The sequence below is a fragment of the Schistocerca serialis genome, chromosome 2, assembly GCF_023864345.2.
Source record: "Schistocerca serialis cubense isolate TAMUIC-IGC-003099 chromosome 2, iqSchSeri2.2, whole genome shotgun sequence".
NCBI classification, from domain to species: domain Eukaryota; kingdom Metazoa; phylum Arthropoda; class Insecta; order Orthoptera; family Acrididae; genus Schistocerca; species Schistocerca serialis.
In genome coordinates, this window is record NC_064639.1 from 689,404,047 (window position 1) to 689,428,126 (window position 24,080).

The following is a 24,080-nucleotide window of genomic DNA, read 5'->3' on the forward strand; positions in this document are numbered from 1 at the left end:
GGCTTTTGGCGCCTCACCTTTTACTGTTTGTATTCCATGAGAGGCGGACGTGGACTTGCTGCGTTCCACAACTGTATTTTATATTTGATGTGAAAATATTGAGTGAATATGCTAATTGTTATTTTTTCCAATCAGAAAAGATGTAGTTTCTTGTAACTGATATCGAACAGACAGCATCAAGAGGACATTTTGACTGTTATGTATAAAGTATTTAACCACAATGGTCATCTATTGTAATTTAATATGAAAAGGTACGTAGCATTAAAAAAAACGTGTGTTAAAGATAAGTGTGCTTATTTTCGTAAATTAACCTTGATGAGCCCATCTCCTTATTTACTTAACTGTTAATTATTTTGTGTTACTTCATCATCAGAAATTACGATCACGCTGATGGGCCGAACGCAGCATGAGGCAGAAGGAACATGATCGTTTTCCTATTATTTCTCAACCAACTTTTTTTAATTGTGTAGTGTTGCATTTCTTTTAAAGTCCATAAATCTTCTGGTCCCTTAGTGTTGATCCGGGTATGACTACATTGCGAATATAAAAATGCACAGAAATGATAATGTATCTCTCATTCAGGTATTTAATGCTCAACGTATGTTATTATAATAGTGTAATCAATCCCTGATTCTGTTGCCAAGTGGCCCACCAAAATATTCATTTTTCGACATTTTTTTAAATATAAAATAACAATTCTTTTTCTTTTTTTTTGTCCCCCCCCCCCCTCCCCCAAGAGCAACGCTACAAATTCCGGCAAGACAGTGGAGACTTCATTTTACAAGATGGTGCTCCACCACGTTTTCTTTCAGACATTCGGATTACTTCAACACCGAATTGCCTCAGAATTGGTTTGAACGTGTTTCCCACCCCGATTTTCCAGTACCTTATTCGTATTTGTTCCTCAACGCATTCTGTAGCACTGAGCCCGTTTTGAGGCTACATGAGTAAACTTTTCAAAATATTTTGCAAAATCTACTATCAGGTCAATGGCATAAAGTTCATCCAATAAAATTTTTTGACACGATTCTGAATCAAAAAATATACCTCTCATTTAATAACATTTTATTTTTTTAATAAACCTTAACTTGCATATTTTGTCTTTTATTTTACTTAAATTTTGTCTCCAAGCACGATCTACATGTCAACTGTAATTAAATTGATTGGTTATGCTGTCTGGTTGTAAGGACATGCAAGCATTAAAAACCAACTTTTTGACATGTCAGACATAAACCATTTAGGTTTCAACTCAGAACCCAAGTAAGAACTATTGTCTTGTAAAACGGTTCCATAATTATTGTACCACTTCTGTTTCAAAAACATGAAAGCACAAGGAAATCCTTGGCGCATGTCATCTAAAGTTAATAACGTGAAGAGCTAAAAGTTATAATTATTAAGTCCATAGGTCCCATCAGTGCGAAGATGGTCATTTCCAAATTTGTTAAATGATGACACCAATTGCAAAGCAAAAGTCTTCTGTTTTGAGTTGTGGGTGGTCAAATACAGCTAAGCCTTGAGGTTTGTACAGAGGAATAATGTTCGAAGTTATTTAAATTGCATCGTTGGATGATATTATGCAAATCTTTCCTGTCTGCAAGGTGTCTACGACTTCATCACTAACCACAGAATCAGGAATACCGTCCATGGGCGCGGGATTAGCCGAGCGGTCTTCGGCGCTGCAGTCACGGACTGTGCGGCTGGTCCCGGCGGAGGTTCGAGTCCTCCCTCGGGCATGGGTGTGTGTGTTTGTCCTTAGGATAATTTAGGTTACGTAGTGTGTAAGCTTAGGGACTGATAACTTTAGCAATTAAGTCCGATAAAATTTCACACACATTTGAACATTTGAACAGTCCATGGGAGCTTTCATTTTTATTTATGATGCAATTTTGCGTTTACTTTCTTCCGAAAATATTCATTCTTAGAACATGGGTAGCTGATATATTTTCTGAGTGTGTTGTTTTTATCAATGAGGGTCAATGGGCATCTGGTTTTTGTTTTTGTTTTTTTTTGGAACCTGATATTTTCATTTCCTCAAGTTTGTACGTTCCGATCTAAAATACTGATCACAGTGACAATGCAGATATCTGACAGTTGCTCCATCAATATGTTTTATGAATCAGCGCTGTTTTACACATATCGATTTCGTGTCACATTCCAAATTTGTCTTCCAAGCACTGTACAGTTCCATACCTGGCTACAGGGAACAGTTCATCTCAAGTTCGGTATTGTGACGTTCTCCACCGCCCTTCGTAGTTATACAGTGGACAAATTACATCCAATGATATTCTCTTTTCAAGACCATTTTCAAGCACAGTTTTATTGATCCTTTTCAGGGCGGACAAATCCATGAAGCACTTGCTATGCACATGACACGTGTACTGTATTTTCTCTTTCATCTTAAGTTTTAAACGAGACTCAAATGCTCCGTGAATTGAGAAATTTATACCACATTCTTCGCACTTGACACAGTTCATCTTGCATAAAATGAAAAGGAAGTTTGCTTGAAAATAAAGTTTTCACACCACTATTCGCAATTATTTTCAACAACTTAATAGTATAAACAGTTGTGACGTCACGCTCATCCAAAGCAGTTAACTGTTACATATTTTGCTGCCGATAGATGCTTGTTTGAACAAAGGGCGGGATGGTGCAGATAGATGGGCTCATCACAGTTACAACAGATCCCGAAAGGGAGCAGATTATACTGGACAGGTTGACCTGCGCAGTTTGTGAGATGCAGTACCAGATGTCACCAGAAGTGGCAAAAGTGAGTGACAGAACTCAACGCCCATGCTCAACGGATTTCTATACATTCTTCTCATTGTAGGTTATGCATTGAAAGTCGTTAACAGTATATCCCAAGTTTAGCATGTTTCTTCTTTTTTAAATTATTTTACATGATCAGCGCAAGTAATACAATGTTGCTTTCTCACCCAACATCCACCTCAGGAATGAATGTTTGTCACACAGTTGCTGTCCATCCCTGCAGGAAAGACCGAATCAATGCCTATTTCGATTATGTGCGTGGTTACTTTTTCTAAAGAAATCGGTAAGTCACATTAATCTGACAATCTATTTTATTCCATTATTTCAACTATCCCTACAGGCATAACCAGTCGCAGGCAATTAATTTATCGTAAGCGGGTACCGATGGGGGGATACTGCTACAAACGGCTATCCAAGCGGTACCAACCCTTGCCGACGCGAAATCAAGGCATTTCCAGAACCTGTGACCGATCAGCGAGCGCGTCTTCCCGTGACGTGCCTTGTTAGTAATTATTGTTTAAGGATCTCTCACGCTATTGAGTTTCCAGCTTTCTATGAGCGTATGGGGACCTGCGTGGCCGTGCTTAACGAGATGCGCGCAGCTTTGCTTCGGCAAGTGCGATTCTGCAGTCCACGCAGTGCTGTGGTGATGTCGTGCTCTCTTCTAGGTTCTAAACAACACCCCCCACTCCACGATACTCCCACGTCGCCTGCGCTCCGGCGACAAGGCACGTCGCGTTTTGTCTGCCTTCGCTTTCAGCCACTGTTTTGCGTCGCGGCCGACAGGACGTCGCAGAATCCAAAATATACACGCGACACCCCGGCCGAGGGAAAGTTCAAGCGGATGGAGCCTCCCAGCGCCGACGGTGCTTGAATTAGGTCTGATGTTGATGTTGACCACGATGAGGATGATGACGGAATTACTTTGTGGGCGGTCTACAGATTGGAATTTAGGACATGTAATAACACACTTTGCCAATAATTTGGTTAAAATGGTTGAACCTTCAAAATTTCCAATAAAATTAACATTATACGTCCCCCCTAACAAAGCAAACAATGTAATAATGATAATATACATGATTTCAATAATTCAGTGCCCAAACTGTCAGATATGATGATGAAGACGACAAAAAATATATCTGATTAGTAACTAGGTATAGAAAATGCATACTGCGTCAATACAGAATATGCAGAAAGTCACGGGGTTTGACTAAGGTTGAAGCAATGCTAAATGTAAAACTTGTGAAGGCACATACGTAGGACTAACAGGTAGAACATTTGATGTCAGATACAAAGAACACATGAGAGCCTGGAAATATGGGACAAACCACTCCACATTTGCAGAACACCTGAGAGAAAATGACCACAAACCAACCACTAGAGAAGACGACATGAAAATAATTAAAATCAACAATAAAAAACACTTCCTAACCATCAAGAAAATTACCACATACATAAAACCAAAGCAGAAGGGAAAATCCTGTTGAATGACCAAGTACACATGTCAAGCAATTCATTATTTACACTAATAGATAAAATAACAGAATAACGTTCGCAAAAGGGATTAATATAATAATACTGTCCAATATGGTAATGACAGAAACCAACATCGTTACATTCACTCATCCATGAACCCCTCCACAGAATGATGAAACGAAAAGTCAAATCAGCTATCACAAAAAAAATATCCCCCCCCCCTCTCTCTCACTCATGCACACACACAGTATAAACATCATAAACAGAAGTTAGTCTCGAACATAGACTTCGTTAGGTTGGCAACAAATAGGTAAACATATCAAAGAAGATGAAACACGTAATGGAGTCGCAATATTTACGTTGTGGAAAACAGTATACCACGAAATAGTGTATCGAGTGACAAAAGAACAATAGTACACCAAAAAAAGGGTGAGAAACGTGGTGAACAGTGTGTGGAAGGCGAGAACACAAAGATGTGATTATATAGCAGTGATAAAAGTGGTAGTGCGACATCCAGACCAGATGTGACGTAATGAAGATCAGCAAATCGTAATTACTTTTTTACAAAAAAATCGCGAAGTGAACTGTTTAATAATCTAAAATTAACAAAACTGTATCGTTATAGATCCCACTGATGATGGCTTATAACAGGAAAAGGCGAAACGTGTATGGGATAAATAAAGTAACTAGTAGCAGGAAAAGGTAGTTTTATTTACAAAACAAGTATTTATATGCTTGCTGTGGAGAATGGCCATGCAAACAAACTTGTCAATGCGAAATATGTTTCAGTCCTTTACTATTCTGATCAATGTTACAATAAATGTTCAAAATCAGTAACATTAACTTCAGTGCAGAGCCTATATCGAAGTAGCAGGGTGTCCCACGTTCAGTGGAAAATGTGCGGCGTCTCTGCATCTACAGATCCTCTCCTGCCGATCAACCGATCGCAGAAAGAAAGGGTTGATGCTGGGCACACTGGCTCTGCAAAGTGCGTCGCGATCGCGTCGTCCCTCTTACAGGTAGGGGTACATCCTCCAACAACGTCGGCAGGTGCTCCTGCAAGAAATCTCTACATTGGCCTCCTGAGTCGTGTAGGCTACATGTAGAGCCCAAGCAAGCAGTCACCCACGATATTGGCCCACACGTTTACTGCAAATTGTCTCTGGTGACCCGTCATAATTAATGTACATGGCTTTTTATCAACCTATCAATTTGGTGTAGAGATGTTTTAACAACGTAACTCTGTTTATCTGTGCCGCAGGTGCTCCTGCAAGAACAGTCTCTACACTGGCCTCCTGAGTCGTGTAGGCTACATGTAGAGCTCAAGCAAGCAGTCACCCACGATATTGGCCCACACGTTTACTGCAAATTGTCTCTGATGACCTGTCATAATTAATGTACATGACTTTTTATCAGCCTATCAATTTGGTGCAAAGATGTTTTAACAACGTAACTCTGTTTATCTGTGCCAGGGGCGTCTTCCGCATACTTAGTTCTCATTCAAGAAGCGTTTCCTATCCTGGTTGCTTTTCGAAATATATTTGTTGTTGTACCCGTCGTAAGATGCGTCAGTTTGGTCATAGAATTTTTGGATTGATAAAGGGAATTTAAAAACTGAGTTAAGGAATTTCAATATTATGTTCTTGTCGAATACGAGTTCTGACATCTAACAGAAATATGTGATAGCAGTACAGATGTAATGAGTGTGGAGAAGACATTGACTGGCTTGAGGAAGACTGTGGTATGATAGGATTAGATCAGCAAATGAAATGAAAGGAATAAAACAGAAACAGAAAAAGACGAGTAAAATGCGAATAGTCTAGAGTGGTTACCTGTTGAACAGAAAGAAAGCAGCTGGGATATGCCGAGAAGAAACTGTGTCGATGATAAAAGGTAAAGCTTTTTTCATGCCTTCAATGCAGAGTGGTTTTTGACAAGACGCAGATTACAGGACAAAAACATGTAAATGAGCGTACAGTTTGTACCACACTTGTAACGGCCGAAACGAAGTTGCATTTAGTGTTATGCAGAAGCACAGCGAAGATGCTAAAAAAAAGTCCGAAATGGTACTGCAGTTAATGAATGACGACAGGTGTCTGATATGTGAGGAGAGTTATTGAAGACATCAGTGACAGTGATACCGATTAAGCATAAACAGCGTGTGGAAATTATGCCGCCTTTCACGTCACATCCAGACTAACTGAGCATAGAAAGTACTGATGTGATCAAACAACCGAATGTTGGTTCACCCTGGTAGCTCCGGGACAGCGCGGATGAATGATAACAGAAGGGGTGCGGGTTCGATTCCCGACCGGCTCGGTGATTTTCTCCACTCGAGATCTGTGTGTTGTGTTGTCCTTACGTTCGTATCGTCGTAACTGACACGAAAATCGCCTGCATGGCGTCACATGCCTAGACGCACTCTCCCTAACTTCGTAAGGCTTGGTCCTAATGAATCTTGTGAATTGTCTTGAGACAGTGTCGTATCGTCTTCCCACTGCTGAGATAGCAGTATGGTCAGTCTTGAGACACCAGCTTATTGAAGAAAAAAAGTTACAGGCACATTTCACATGTACGTTCATGGCTAGTGGTATGGAGATTACACCATTTGTGTCGTGATGATCTACACCACAGTGACAAAGATTTGGCAAGACTAATAAACGTAAATAAAATATCTTTCCGTATTTAGTTAACGGTCACGGTCGATTACAGTCAATATGGCTTGAGACTGCAATATTTATCGAGCTATCAGTTCTTTACTGTAGCTTACATATGATGAATCAGAATATCATAACAGTAATTCATATGTTATTTCACGGAGCTGCTTCGTTTAAACGAAGCATGCCGGTCGCAAAATTAACGAAAAGTTTCTGTAGTGATTTTATAAGTTTCTTTGAGAAACACAGTACGAGGAATACACAAAAAGCTTGTTTTTTGTATTAAATGTGTGCAGCTCTGGCACATCGAAAACCCTGCACCACACCACCGTAGCAAGCCGCTAGACTCAGGTTCAGTGGTTTAGCGACCATTCTAAATAATTCGTGGAGGTATGTACCGTCTATGCAACTACATCAGAGGTTCCCAAACTCTTTTTTTTTCTTGTAGACCACTTTCAAAGTTTTGCTGTTTTCGGTCGACTCCCTGCTGCTACATTTGTACTATATTCCCAAAACTCCTTAAGAATGTCACGGTCGAGTCCCAACCCTAAATTCGGAGTGGTAGAAATAAAAAATAAAATAACACATTTTCTTGTGTCCTTTTTATTATGATAATACTTATTATCATGATAAACAATAAACATTGATAACGTACTAATCAACAATCGACAAAACATCAAGAATCAACTCTAAAAAACAAACAATTAAAAAAACAGTCATAATTGTAATGAGACGTAATGAATTAACAGCAAATTATCAATATTTGGCTTCAGTTTTGTGAGGAATAACCTCAAATCTCCCAGTTCTGTGATATTAAATCTGATCCTTTTTTTTTGTTAACAGGTTGGTAACGACACTAAAACTTTTTTCTACAAGATATGACGAGGGGAACGCTATCAAAAATTTTCTCGCAATTTCCCATAGCCCAGGATATTTCTCGGGTATTTCTGCCTGCAGTTAAAATTTTTAATAACCTTTTTTAAATTTCACCTTCAGCTCTTCATTGTTGCTAAGCTCAAGCAGCTCCTCTTGTAATACCACATTCGCCACTTCTGTTTCATCAAATGGATTTAAGATCCATGGTGGTATTTTCAACATCAGAATATCTTCAAATCTATTTTTTAAGTCATCATGCAGGGTAATTAAATGTTGAGCATATGTATGAATATCGTCATCAAGATATTCTGCCTGTGACAAGTTGGAAACTGGGAGAATTCGCGCCGACTAATCTCTTGCTTCATAAATTTCAATTTACCGAGAAAAGCCGAAATTACATTATTTGTTTTTATTAAATTTAGGTTGTCCCCTTGTAAATGCAAGTTAACGTCATTAAATTTGTTGAACAAGTATGTCAAATACGCAATGTCTGCTTTAAATTTGATCAGATTTTCTCTTAAATCTGGATATTTAGTTTCCAGAAATTGTATAACTGATTCGAAAAGTGAGTAAAATCTTGATAAACGTGCACCTTTCGACAATCAGCGTACTTCAGCATGTAACAGGAATAGCTGGAAATCTTCATCATATTCATCGCACAACAGTGCAAATAAATGGGTATTCAACGCAAGCTTATTATTTTGTTAACTGCGTTAATCACAAATTGAAGCGATTGGTGCAATTTATCATTCAAATTTTTCGCTACAAGGTGTTGTCGGTGGTTGACACAGTGAACTGCAGTTACTCCTGGTATCATTATTTCAAGATGGCTTATGAACCCACGATATAGCCCGAACATGACAGGAGCTCCATCTGCTGCCACCGAAATAGTGTTTGTAGATGAACTCTATTTTTCCTTTAAAGAGAAATCACTCAGGACATTAAGTATTGATTCGCCTTCAGTGTCCGTTTTCAAAGTTTTCGCGAATAGCAGCTCTTCATGGATTTCTTGGTCCATAACAAATCTAACATATGCCAATAATAAAGCTTCATTATCAGAAAAAGTCGACTCGTCCAGTTGAATAGAAAAATGAGTGGTTTGCAGATAATTATGCAAGACGCTTTCAGTATCAGAGCTCATTATATCAATATGTCTTTGTACAGTGTTGTTACTTAAAAGAATTCTTTTGAGTACGTGAAATGGAGGTTTGTGCAGAACAGTTTTTAAAACCTCTTCAATAGTGGGTAAAATTAACTATTCTCCGATGGTGTGCGGTTTACCAGATTTCTCTATAAGCAATGACATATTGTAAGATACCCGCAAGCCATCATCGCTACTTTGAGATGTTGGAGCGAACATACTATCCACGGTGGGCCTCTTTTCATATTTTTCCTTCAATGTTTGAAAGTATTACAGATCTTTACCTATTTCAACAGGATGACACCTTCTAAGGTGATCTTCGAGCTTCGATGGTTTCATAGAGTCATTCCTCAAAACTTTGTTGCATAAAAGACATACGGGCAATCGTTCGTCTGCCTTTGATGGAAGAAAACCAAATTTCAAATAATTAACACTGTATTGTCGACATTTCTTCTTAGATTCAGCCATTTTTCGTATCAGTTGTTACCGGTAAAGAAAAAAATGTTTGTTTCAGTAATCATGAGGCGATTGTAACAGGATATGGCTATTTTAACAGAACAGAATTTTTGCAAAAAAAAAAAAAAGATGCCAGCGGAAAAACTGTTTTTAATTGTTTAATTGTTAAAAGCATTGAACTGCTAAGACCCATTGTTTAATCGTTGAAGCTTCAGCAACCACGAGATTAAATAGTTGGTTTTTAATTAATGATTAAAGAAAATATACACCTAATTCACGAGATCAGTGCCTCGGTTCATAAGCATAGATTCTCTTTATTAGTGGACTGTATTATTATTTGGTTGTACTGCACTCAAGAGCAACGCCTTATTGATTAGTACTGATTCTTATTTTTAATACAAACAATAACACTGAGAAGCTTCTATTTATTACAGATTTAGTATATCGCTAACAAATGGGAAGGTACTTACTTTTTTCGGCACTGGTACACACTGACATCGATTCTCAAAATTCCGGAAACAAATGAATAACGTTTTGTCGTTGGCATTCGTATTTATATTAGTGAAGCTTGCAAGCACAGCACAAGTCGTATTTCGTCCCTCTGCACGTCTAGACCAGCATTCCGGGCGAGCGGGCGCGCGGGCGGCACTTTGCAAGTCTCTGCATGCGTTGTACTGAATATCGAACATGCTTGCTTTTACTAGTAGCAGTCGTTCACCTTCTTAAAATACACTAGGTACTCAAAAAAATTAAGGTGGTTAAATATTTTCATGGACCCTCACTTACAACTTGTGAACGCTCTCTTTTTTTTTTCTTTTTTCTTTTTTTGTTTTTTTCTTCACGCTGACGTGGACCCCTGTCTGGTCTCTCGTGGACCCCTGGGGGTCCTCCTGGACCACTTTGGGAACTACGGAAATAAATGAAGGCAGTTTGTTTATTGCCATACGCGTTTCGCTTCTTTTATTTGGGAAGCATCATTAGTGGCCTGAAATACATGTTTCCTTTTATAACTACAATAAAAGTATTGTGTGGTAGATATAACATGCTGCTATATTACATTTTTTATGTTTTTCTCTTGTTTCTTTAGGTTACAAGCAACTTTTGTAGCGCAAATTCCGTAGTGTGAAAGTGTCGTTCGGTATTACGATTTCCAGCGCTGTTAAAAAATGTGTGTGGTCCTGGAGATGTATTTGTTAGTTTCCATACTCCAACTGTCCGATTTCTGGCGTTCTTTCATCCACATTTGTCATATCGCATATATCACTTGCACTTCCATTTTGTGATCAACATATGTGTGTTTTTGGTGTGTAGCGTTGCCCACTGTTTTGTGTTTGTCTGTCTTTTGTTTGTGTTGTGGTTTGACGTTTTTCATTTGTTTTGTGTGTGTGTTTGTGTGTGTATGTGTGTTTGTTTGTGTTTGCGCGTGTGTATTTTGTTGTGTGTAATTTTTTAAATATGAGTTTATGTGTGTGTGTTTTGACAATATTTACTTTACTTTATTTTCTTTAAATTTAAATATGGGCCAGTGTGAGCTCGTGTGGGTGTTTTTCTGTGTGTAAAAGTATTTTTTATGTAATAATTATGAGACTTTGTGTGTGTGTGTGTATGTGTGTGTGTGTGTGTGTGTGTGTGTGTGTGTGTATTTTGCAGTGTGTAAATGTATTTTTATATATAGATATAAATAATAAATATGGGTTTGTGTGTGTGTGTGTGTGTGTGTGTGTGTGTGTGTGTGTGTGTGTGAGAGAGAGAGAGAGAGAGAGAGAGAGAGAGAGAGAGGAGAGAGAGGGAAGAGGGGAAGGAGACTCATTAATAGTTTATCCTTGTTACATTCCGGTTTGTTATTGTTTTGCATGATCAGAGAGTTATTGCTTATATGGATTTGGTCATTGAGTATCTTCTTTTCCATTGCAATGGCTCTTTGTATGTGAAAGTTTTCTTGCAATGTTGGAAGCTTTTTATTGTGATTATTCACTCTCATAACTGTCATGCCACATTCCATGTTGGATAGTTGAATGGCTATTTTTATATTTCCAACTTCTTATATGTTCATTATATCAAGATTTAAAGTTCCTGCTTGTCATCCCCAGATATACTGATTTACATTCTTGGCGCTCTAGCTGGTATATACCTGCTCCTTGGTATTTATCTGGTTTGTCTGTTGTTTGTAAATGTGATTGGAGTGTGTTCTTGTTCTGTAAGCTATGTGTAATCCCTGTTTCTTTAGTATGTTTGCTATCTTGTGTGTTGCTTTGTGTTTGTATGTAAGAGTGTACCATTTTTTTCTGTTATTCATGCATAGCTGGTATTGTTTTGTGTTTCTGTGTGCGCTATAGTATTTGTGGGGTACTTCGGTGTTTGTGTTCTCTGCTTGTTTTGATTTTTTCTTCAGCTGTGTTTTAATTTTTTGGTCGGGTTTTTGTACTTTATGGGTGCTGTAACCATTGTTTGTGGCTATGAGTTGTACTGTTTGTAATTATTTTTCGTAGTTTTCTTTGCTGAGTGGGATGTTATTCAGTCTGTGTAACATGTGTCGTAGCGCCGCTAATTTTTGGTTTTGTGGGTGGCTGGATGAAGCATGCGTAATTTTGTCTGTGGTTGTTGGCTTTCTGAAGATGTCAAATGTGTGTTTATTGTTGTCTCTCTTTACTGTCATATCCAGTAAATGTATTAGCTTTTTTGTTTCTTTTTCCATGGTGAATTGAATGCTTTCATGTATGTTGTTTTGTATGAAGTTTATCTATTTTCTCTGTTGGTTCATCTAACATACAGATTATGTCATCCACATATCTGCACCAGTAAACAATTTTGTATCCTTTCTTTGTGTTGACTGCATCAAAGATTGTATTGAAACCCATCTTCTTGTAAGTAAAATTCCTTTTCAAATTGGAAGTAATTTTGGGTTGTGATTGCTTTGGGGTGTTTAGTTATTTTATTAATATTATCTTTTGTATGTCAGTAAGTTTTCTTCAATTGCTTTTATTGCGTATGCAGTGGGTATTAAGGTGTACATGTTCTCTATGTCAAAAGCGATGATTGATGCTGTTTGTGGGATGTGTAAGCATTTTATTTGTGTTAAGAGTTCATTTGTGTTTTTCACCGTTCTACTGTGTTTCATTTCATAATGTTGCATTAAGATTTGGTTCATGTGTTTTGTCACATGGCATGATGGCGCGTTCAGGAAATTAATAACAGGCCTCAATGGAATGTGGGGTTTGTGGACTTTGGATTGGCTTCTGTGTACTGGTGCTTTTGGGTTCTTCTGTGTGATGTGCTGTTTTAGTTTATCTGTGAGTATGTGTCTGATGTCTTTGAGGTTGTTTTTATATATGTCTGGAAGGGTGCTGTCGGAGCAGATTTTAATTTTGTAATATTGTTACAAGACATGAAGTCTTTAGTTTTCTCTATATATTGTTCTTTACTGATCAGTACTGCGCTGTTCCCTTAATCAGCTCTCGTGACTATGATGTTGTTGGCTTGTAGTTTTTCTTTTAATTTCTTAGTGGTATTTTTTCTGTTCGAAGTTTACTGTTTTGCTCTTTCTTTGACATGGTGATTATGTTATTTATTTATTTCTTCAATAGTTCTCGTGCTAGCCCAATATTTATAGTATTTCTTTCTTTTTTTCTCTTCCTCTATCAGGACGCTTTCTGTTTCTACAATTAGATTTTCTATGTAACTTCCTGGCAGATAAAAACTGTGTGCCCGACCGAGACTCGAACTCGGGACCTTTGCCTTTCGCGGGCAAGTGCTCTACCATCTGAGCTACCGAAGCACGACTCACGCCAGGTACTCACAGCTATGTAGTGGTTATCTATTTTTTAACTTATGTTGTGTTTGAGCCCTTTCTCTAACAGCTGTGTTTCTTCCTCTGTTAATTCTGTATCTGTGAGATTGATTAATTTTGGGTGAAATTTGTGGTGATTGGTGTGTGGCACTTTGTCATGCTTGGTTTATGGTTTTTTTTGTTTGTTAGTGTTCTGATTTTTTGTTTGTGTTTCTTCTGCGTATATTGCAGTGTTCTTGCTGTGATGTGTTCAATTTTTTGTATTATGTTGATCATCAGTGTTGGGTTGTTAACAAATGCTGATAACTCGGGATGTACATCATATACATCCTATCAAGTATGAATTTCTTAATATAAAGTGATTTGGTGTCATTTTTGTGACGTGATAAATATGGATGAAAGAACGCAAGAAATCGGCCGCTGGAGTATGGAAACTAACAAATACATCTCGAGTATCACACACATTTGTTAACAGTGCTACAATCGTAACACCGAACGATACGTTCACAGTACGGAATTTGTGCTACAAAAGTTGCTTCTAACCTAAAAAAACAACAGAAAAACACAACAAAATGTAATATAGCAGAGTATTATATCTACCACATAAAACGTTTATCTTATGTAAAAAAGGAAACATGTATTTCCGGCCACTGATGGCGCTTCCCAAATAAAAGAAACGAAACGCGTATGACAATAAACAAACTGCCTTATTTAGTTGCACAGACAGTACATATCTCCACCAAATCAGAGCAGCTAAGGGAAAGACGAAAAACAGAAAAAAATGACATTTTAAATCAGTTTGTTAGAAGTAATATCTGTTATCGAAATTTTGGTAGACTTTAATATGTAACACATCATCGGCAACAGCAGTCATCCGATACATACTGCTGGATAGAAGCCTTCTCTACATATTTCCACGTACTGCGATCCTCGGCGATACAAATCTGTGTAGTTCGTGCATATATTCTATTATCTTCGGCTTACATTCCATAAGATCGCCTTCTCAATCTTTTCTTACTTCTTGAAATAAAAGAACTCCCTTTGGCTATCTACCATCCATCTTCCTGAGTGCTGTCCAACCCGCTTCCACTATTTTTTTTATCTCCGTCACATTCCCTAATCCATTTATTTGCTTTCCTCTACTTCACTGTAATCTGTAAAATGCATTCTTCATACGTTAATGAGCCACCCTCAGTTTTTGAACAGTCCTCTTGTTTAATGGTCACGCCTCACTGTCGTGAGTCAAAACTGTTTCTACGAATCGTTCGTCAACGTTCAGTTTCATACACATTAAAAGCTTCGTTTCGAAAATATCTTTATTTTACCAGTTGCAGTCAGTCAGATTCGCTCTTCTACACTCCTGGAAATGGAAAAAAGAACACATTGACACCGGTGTGTCAGACCCACCATACTTGCTCCGGACACTGCGAGAGGGCTGTACAAGCAATGATCACACGCACGGCACAGCGGACACACCAGGAACCGCGGTGTTGGCCGTCGAATGGCGCTAGCTGCGCAGCATTTGTGCACCGCCGCCGTCAGTGTCAGCCAGTTTGCCGTGGCATACGGAGCTCCATCGCAGTCTTTAACACTGGTAGCATGCCGCGACAGCGTGGACGTGAACCGTATGTGCAGTTGACGGACTTTGAGCGAGGGCGTATAGTGGGCATGCGGGAGGCCGGGTGGACGTACCGCCGAATTGCTCAACACGTGGGGCGTGAGGTCTCCACAGTACATCGATGTTGTCGCCAGTGGTCGGCGGAAGGTGCATGTGCCCGTCGACCTGGGACCGGACCGCAGCGACGCACGGATGCACGCCAAGACCGTAGGATCCTACGCAGTGCCGTAAGGGACCGCACCGCCACTTCCCAGCAAATTAGGGACACTGTTGCTCCTGGGGTATCGGCGAGGACCATTCGCAACCGTCTCCATGAAGCTGGGCTACGGTCCCGCACACCGTTAGGCCGTCTTCCGCTCACGCCCCAACATCGTGCAGCCCGCCTCCCGGGTGTCGCGACAGGCGTGAATGGAGGGACGAATGGAGACGTGTCGTCTTCAGCGATGAGAGTCGCTTCTGCCTTGGTGCCAATGATGGTCGTATGCGTGTTTGGCGCCGTGCAGGTGAGCGCCACAATCAGGACTGCATACGACCGAGGCACACAGGGCCAATACCCAGCATACGGTACATCCAAACCGTCATCGAACCCATCGTTCTACCATTCCTAGACCGGCACGGGAACTTGCTGTTCCAACAGGACAATGCACGTCCTCATGTGTCCCGTGCCACCCAACGTGCTCTAGAAGGTGTAAGTCAACTACCCTGGCCAGCAAGATCTCCGGATCTGTCCCCCATTGAGCATGTTTGGGACTGGATGAAGCGTCGTCTCACGCGGTCTGCACGTCCAGCACGAACGCTGGTCCAACTGAGGCGCCAGGTGGAAATGGCATGGCAAGCCGTTCCACAGGACTACATCCAGCATCTCTACGATCGTCTCCATGGGAGAATAGCAGCCTGCATTGCTGCGAAAGGTGGATATACACTGTACTAGTGCCGACAATGTGCATGCTCTGTTGCCTGTGTCTATGTGCCTGTGGTTCTGTCAGTGTGATCATGTGATGTATCTGACCCCAGGAATGTGTCAATAAAGTTTCCCCTTCCTGGGACAATGAATTCACGGTGTTCTTATTTCAATTTCCAGGAGTGTATTTACTGATTTTGCTGTCCATTCGATGGTAGCAATCAGTTGCCATTAGTAATGAATTCTAATAGTAACTTTTATTTTCAGACCTGGACTCTAAGACTAGTTTCAGTGGATGAAGGAATATTTTCAGGCAGTGAGCTAAAGTATAATTTCCTGGACATGCAAGGGCAACACACTATAAACAGGTTTTCACACAACAGAACTGTCATTGTTTTAGTAATCGGCATGTTGTTGGTAGCTATAATTATTGGAGGAACTGTTTAAGAATGGCTACTCTATTTGCCACGACTTAGAGGAGTCAGGATAGATTTTTATCTATGGCAGCAATGAAAACTAAAGTAAGGGACTGAATGAAATTGGTACACTCTTTGACATAAAACTTGACCGGCGGCCGGCCGTTTCAGAGGCTAAGTCCGCGCCGATCGCGACATGGGACAAAAAAACTGGCCAACTCGCTAATTCTCTAAGTCCGGTTATCTGCACAATCTGGCAACACTGTAGACTGCGGCACTTCCTGGAGGAAAACTTATCCCATGATAGAGAAACTCTAGGCTGATTACGCCTGTGGTCTAGCGGTAGTGTGCGTTGTTTCTGTTCATAATGTCAGTGGATCGAGAGCAGCTGGCATAAAATATTTTTATAGCCTCTTCTGTCTGAATGCTGAAGACGTGAATGTAATGGTAGCGCAGATTCAATCTATTTCGCTTTGTGACACACCGATATCAAAATTTTATCCAGTAACGATTTTGCGGCAGATTTCCTGCAGACTGTCCTCCTCTGGACGCCGTATGCGGCAAAGCTCCGGGATCCATTTGCTGGCTACTGGCAGCGGCCGTGGCGACAGCAGCGGCGCTGCACACCCCCGTTCTTTATCGAAAGCGCCTGCTACCGCTCATCGCTTTTGATGATTTAAAACGCTTTATTATTAAATGTTGCTCCACAGAAAATTTCTACAATTTCCATTCACGCTCAAAAGCAACGGAGACAGACGCCCTGATTAGTAGGCGGGTATTATATTACATTAATCGGCAAGAGCTGAGTATGGCCCGAAATTAATTTTATAGACTGGGACGAAATGAAACCACCTCACTACATTCGATGAATTTATAAATGCTTCATACCTCGTTTCTTTTCCTTTCAAACTCAATTATTTGTGCAACTTTTGGTCAATGTTTGGATGTTTTCGTCAAGCCAGAGTGAGCGTCTGTGGTGTAAAGTGTATTACAGTTCTTGTTTCATTCCTTATGGTAAGTCTATGCGATAAACTGTGTGAATACCTTGCAATGCATGCTCTGTAGAAGTGCAGGAACACTGCACATTTGGAGTTCATGAAGTATTTATTGTTGATCGGAAGTGATAGTTAAGGTCATCAGATTTAAACCAGAAAAATTTGTCGTTTTGAAGGTTTCAGAGTACGGAAAGGAATTGCTAACGCCGGTGTTAGAAAACGTCTACAGTTAAATGCTATTGCAAAAATTTAGAAGAAGGGAACTATATTAATAAACATGTGCACTTCATAAACAACCTTCTGACATATTAGACCTATATGACGAACAAAGCTCAAATTTATATCGTTGACAGTCGGTTTGAATCTTTTCAGGGTCTATTTTACAGTGAAACACCTTGGAATTTGCAAAGCAGAAATCCATGATATTAACTTAATTTACTAAGTCGAAATCGGACGAAGATTGATGTTTAAAGGCATTCTTCAGATTTCGCATAAGAAATTTTTAGTAGCAGTTTGCAACTCCATTAATTAAAATGGAAAATAAAAGGTTGTAGTCAGCGGCTTCTACCGTGATTCGAACTGCTATGTCTTATAGTACAAGCACTGCAACGCACAAGGGAACCTCTGAGCTAACGACACACTGGCTGCCAGAGGCGGAATATAGTCACTGCGATGTTGCGTGAGCCTCAAAACGCAACCTTAAACACACGAACAGAGGAGGTGGAGATTACTGTTTTAACGTCCCATCGACAACGATGTCATTAGAGACGGAGCACAAGCTCGGATTAGGGAAGGATGGGGAAGGAAATCGGCCGTGCCCTTCCTAAGGAACCATCCCGGCATTTGCCTGAAGCAATTTAGGGAAATCATTGAAAACCTAAATCAGGATGGCCGGTCGCGGGATTGCACCGTCCTCCTCCCGAATGCACACACAAACAGGTGTTACTTATGTGAAGAACGCCGTTCTTGGAGTCCAGAAATTAAATATACTTTCTAATTGTGTCATCTTGCAGTGGATTATATCGTACGAGTCTTCGATGTGGAAAACGAATGTCAAGTGAATTTAGCGAGGTAACGCCGGCCTACACCCGGAAGTAAATGCACTATCAGAGTGTTGACAAATACTTGCTACGACGCTGCCATTTCTAGGCTCTCTGACGAGGCAGCTCTTCAGCGAAATGCTGGCCGTGATTCTCCGATACGGTTCTTCAGAGAGGAGACGCGCGCGCACGTTTGGTTTTTATGCGGCGTTCTCCCCTGATGGTTTCTGACGTCGCCTTGTGGGCTATGTATACGTATGAGACATTCAATTATCATTAATCCAGAATCATACAAGTTTCAGCTTCCGGCGTGGAAGAAGGCTGTTGACGCCGACATTATATCATTTCAACGTAGGGAAAGCAAAACGGATCATTCAATGTTTCTCATTCAACATAAAGCATGTGAAATAATTTTCCGTAACGTTCATAATCATCTAAAAATACAAACGAAGTAAAAATACACCGGAAGTTTATTCGAATTGAATGTAACGCTTTGCACCTCGATGTCGAATTTGTCTACTTGCAATCTTTTGCAGCATACACATAGAATGTCATGATTACCACGAGAATGAAGAAATATGTTGGTAAGGATGGAAGCAAGAAGAGACGCAGTCAACAAATATTCTATTCCTCATGGCATTCATTTCATTTGACACGTAAGAAGAGGTAAAGCGGGAATTTACTTTCGTTAACACGAAAGATATGCCACACATATTGATAACGAGGAAGTCTGCGTCTTCATACGTTTCCTCCTTGAAATCTGTATGCTCTATTATATACTAAGTAGCCCGATCATTGTTTCAGTAATGTTACCCTCTTGTTTGACCCCGTAACGATGAACAGATTCCAAATGCGTGTCTCCCTTCCTGGGTTGTTTTTTGTGTTTTATTGCTTGGAATTCCTGAAGCAGACCACTGTGCCTTCCCCCCTCGTGGGTTAGGTCTCAAAACTAAACCGCTTTGTATCCAATGGCATAATTTATTCAGACAGCATCAGCATAAGACTATCAAACAAAACCTTCCATTTACAGTTGCAGCACTCTAACCAGCACTGACCAAAGTGTAATCCACGGTTATGGTCCTAAATTACCAGCTGTCTGCTACTGTGGCAAAGTCCGTACTACATTTTCGATTCCGCAGCACCATTTTATCTGGTAACACTGTGTAGTTGCACAGTTGTGTTACCAGGTCTGTCCTCACACTGTCAACTTTATGTATCTCACTTCTCCTGTAGCGTAGATCACGAGGAGCCGAAGTAAATGAGTGTATTCTGCATGACGTAACATTCAGTATTCCCTTCTTTCATAGCCACTCTTCATGTGCATCGATACCAAATAGGAATGCGAAAACTCTTGCGGGTGAGAGAATGACAATAACAATCGTAACAAGAACAAGCAAATAATAAATGATGTTTATTCCAACGCAGAACGAGAATGGCTTTAAATATAAAAATCAGTATCTATATCTATATCCATATCTATTGATTTTTGAGTTGGCACAATGCAAATATATTCTTAGCATTTAGTTACTGAATTTAGTTCTGGATGTTTGCAGAGAAAAGGAAAAGTCGGTACTTCTCGCTAGTGTAATATAATGTGAACCAGCAACTACCCTTTCCTTAGAACACGACTCAAGCAGGTCCTCAAGTAGGTAGCAAGGCACTGCTGCATTCTGTTCCCTGACATTGCTCTGATGACGGTTAATGCAGATAGTTCCGATTATGAAATACAAAACGTATTGCAGGTTAGTTCCTAGGATAGTAACATTAAATTTGCGGTGTAGACGACACATGAACGTGACGACTATCCATATTACTCATCAATATAAAAAGACAATATTTTGGGAATTTAGCAGGATTACTCAAAATGAATTCTGAAATTGGGTGACTGACTGCACAGGTGCTAAACGTCGTCAAGAGTATACGATGTCCTAATCGCATTAGGAATATGAAGATCGTCTTCGACAGCTCGCAACTTTCACATTGCTATCTCCACCCTACTCCAGACAGCCCTCGGTGGAGTTGCACTACGTTGCCGATGTTATGGAAGGCCTTCAAACCGACAACAGACCACATATTGAAAAATACAAGCGAATTCTCTTGCAGCGTAAGCTTATTGTAACTAATCTAAAAATTATTGGAGAGGAACATTGTCCTATTAAAAAAAAAGTAAAATGTTACACACTGTTGACGTCAAACGGACATTATCTATGTCCTGTCTTGTGTCCTACTCATCTATAATATCAAGTGTACTATGAAAATGATTATATATAATGGATGATAAGGTAATGCATTGATACCAGATGGTGGGGGCCGGCCGGTGTGGCCGTGCGGTTCTAGGCGCTTCAGTCTGGAACCGCGTGACCGCTACGGTCGCAGGTTCGAATCCTGCCTGGGGCATGGATGTGAGTGATGTCCTTAGGTTAGTTAGGTTTAAGTAGTTCTAAGTTCTAGGGGACTGATGACCTTAGAAGTTAAGTCCCATAGTGCTCAGAGCCATTTGAACTATTTAACACAAAATGACATTAAAAATTAAAGTTATTCACGAGCAGCTAGTTGAGAATATGTATGAACATTAAATGACACGACGAACTGAAATAATATGACGAAGAGTTCAGCGCTCACTGCGAATAGAGCCCCACACATATCGTTGTTGACTACACACAAAGAGACGTCAGCTACCGAATTTTTCTCCACCAGCTGCTCAGAATAGCATCTTGAACTTACAGTCATCTCGCAAATAGTTCTGTGTCTCACTGGGAGTTAAAAACGTCAGATATCGTTAGTGTTGACAACGAATGAAAATACATTAAAAATCAAAATTATTATCCACCAGCAGATAGGTGTTCTCCTGATAGAGCTTGATAATACATAATTAAATCTTTAGTGCCGGGCCAGGATTCGATCCCATTCACGCGTAATATGTGAAGGTGTTGAGGAATCTGCAGTTTTGAACAAACAACAAATTGTAGCCGAGCTGTATTGCCACGAAGGGATCAAATTCCGCGTTAAGGGCGGTCTGAGTTACATTCCCAGTTTAGAACCAATTTTATCGACATACAGAAGCTGAAATAAAAGATGGAATAAGTGTCCTGTGACCATACATAGCGTTTGTGTCGTCACTTGAAATAAATAACTAGTATAAGAAAGGTTACTGGTGATAGAGTTTCTACATGTCGCCACTCCAGACTTTATTGTGGTTCAACCTACCGTCTACGTGGTAAAGAAGGAATATCATCTTTAATGTGAATTTTCAGACCACGCAGCCATTATATCTCCTTCACTTGGTGTAGCCAGGAGAGAATGGAATCTGTCTCTCCCTATCTAAAATCATTGACGGAAGTGGGAATCGAACCCAAACCATAGATATAACAACCTACCATCCGTCCAACAGACCACGAAATCCTCTTCTCTGCGAGTCATTTTTCTATCGTAACGCAGTTGCGCCACACTGGATGAGAATTCTGACACACAGGCTCCCTGTAGTAATTTGCAGCATGTTCAGTAAATTCATTTACTTGGTTGACCGAATCACCATGAACTAGCTGCCTCGGCTACCCAGTGCATACATTCGACTATTTTGTAATCACAGAAATAAAATCACGTAACTGCCACCTACACACAACTGCCAACAGTGTAGGATGCAGAAATTTAAATAGGAAGTGTTCCTTTCCACTTGAGCTATTCTATTGCGCTATCTGTTACTAGAAAACGTCGTTCAGTCCAAAAGAAAAGCTGTAACTGTTTGTCTCTCAGAAGTCAAGACCTGGCCATATGCATAATCTCACAGTGCCGTGGAATCCAAAAGTTCTGGAGGAATAGTTGCCGAGCTCTGGAGCTTATGTAGCTACGTGTCAGCTTGTAGCATAGATAAGATGTCGCGAGTTCGAATACATTCAGTGCTACATTTTTTAAAACGCAATTCTGCTCTCTGCTGAAGGTATCAATCTAATGGAACTTTGGACATAATTCCCTTCACTTCTCAACCCAAAGTAGTCGCATGTGGAAAAAGGGCTAACTACTGTGACATTTTGTTCTATTCAGGTTTAATAGACAGCAGGCAGCAGATGCATCTCGAAGATGTGCAGGGAGAGCGCATCGTGCCATAATATGTCAGAAAAGTATTTTCTACATTAGCCGTCGTGTGGTAGTGATATTTTATTCTTCTTCAAACTTTGTTTGACAGCTTCAACTCAGAACAAGTTTTCTACATGCATGTAATCAATAAACTGCATGTGCATTGTCAGACTGTCATAGGGAACATCAGAGAATTCGCATATATCGTTGATGATTAATTTCTCTCTCATGTTTACTATTGTTTTAACAACACTAAAGGAAACCTTACGAAAATTGTCCACTGTATTATAAGAAATGAAATAAAACTAACCATGATAACCTTACGACGAATGTATCTGTACACAAGCATGCCTCTATCGACATGAATTAGTAAAATACTACTCACTTAGATTTTGATAGGGTCTGTGTTTAATTGGTATGCTGTGTCATACTCAAAGAGTTACACAAATGTGGCAATTCATAAATATAGTTACGTATTCCTAGAAACCCAAAATTCGCTTGGCAGCAGCGGAAAGAGGCCTTACCTGTTGTGCAGCATTGTAAGTTTTTCAACATTGCACTATGAGCTGAAAGCATTTTCTTGCGATTTCCTTATTGATGTTTGATCTGACTGCTTGTAGCTCTTTCACAGAAGGGATAAAAACGTTACAGTCAGTGAGACTGGAACTGCGAACCGTAAGAGACGCTTTTTCATAGGTCAGCACGTTACCACAGAGCTGGCGAGGAGGTATGGGTCTGAACTTTCTATTACGAGTTTAATAGGAACCCGAAGTAGTAAACCGCTATTTGAAGGTCGAGATTAGTTGCGGTTTCCACCTGCAACTACTTTCCTGGGCTGAATCTTTTGTTACCCTTCAAGCGATAATAACTCAGATTATTCAATGGAAATGACAGGTAAAATCAAGTGAACTTTGAGGCTTAATTCCGTGCACACCAGGAAGTAACTCGTCGATCACAGAGTTGCCAAACATACGTTGCCTTGTTGCCAAATCTCAGTTACAGTACCAGCAGGAAGAAGACGAACCGATGTGATCCTACAGCGGTCTGGGAAGTGACCATAGCTGGTGTCTCCAAGTCGCGGCTGCTACGGCCTGGAATACGTAATGCGTCTGATTCGCTTTCTGTAACTAGGTTTAGGGACTGGAGCGTAGTTACTAATAATACTCAGAACTGACTGCTAACTGAGCATCATAAATCAGTAACTCTCATTGTTGTTTTTATATTTCTTTCGTAAGTGTACTCAAAACTAAGAAAGTCATTCACACGCGTTTTCGTGCCTCGCCGATAGTCGAGCACAACATACAAATAAAAATAAAAAAGAATGTGTGTGCGTATGTGTGTGTGTGTGTGTGTGTGTGTGTGTGTGTGTGTGTGTTTGTGTGTGAGAGAGAGAGAGAGAGAGAGAGAGAGAGAGAGAGAGAGAGAGAGAGAGATAAATAAAAAGCAATGAGAGAGAGTGTAAAAAAATGTTGTAAAGAAATTGAATCATGGTATTTAAAGAAATCTTTCATTAAAATGACACGTTCCACATCATTACGAAATGTCGTATTCATGATCTATGGTACAAGAGTTAATCTAATGTAATCTAATGTAATCTAATCACATCATATTGATGATTAGCCATGAAGAGTCATGAATTACCGAAATTTTGGCCCATACCAGTAACCAAATCTAAACTTGAAAATAAAAGACGACAATTTTTGTAATAAACCGTGACTCCTATCAAGACCCTTTCGTCCCTGTTATCTAACCACGAAAGATGTCTGATGTGCCTCCATTCTGAAGTAACAAAGTGTGCATGCATTTAAAGATGAAGTGCATGATGTGAAGTTCTGTGACGGAGATACGAACCCAACACGTAATCCGATTGTTAACTA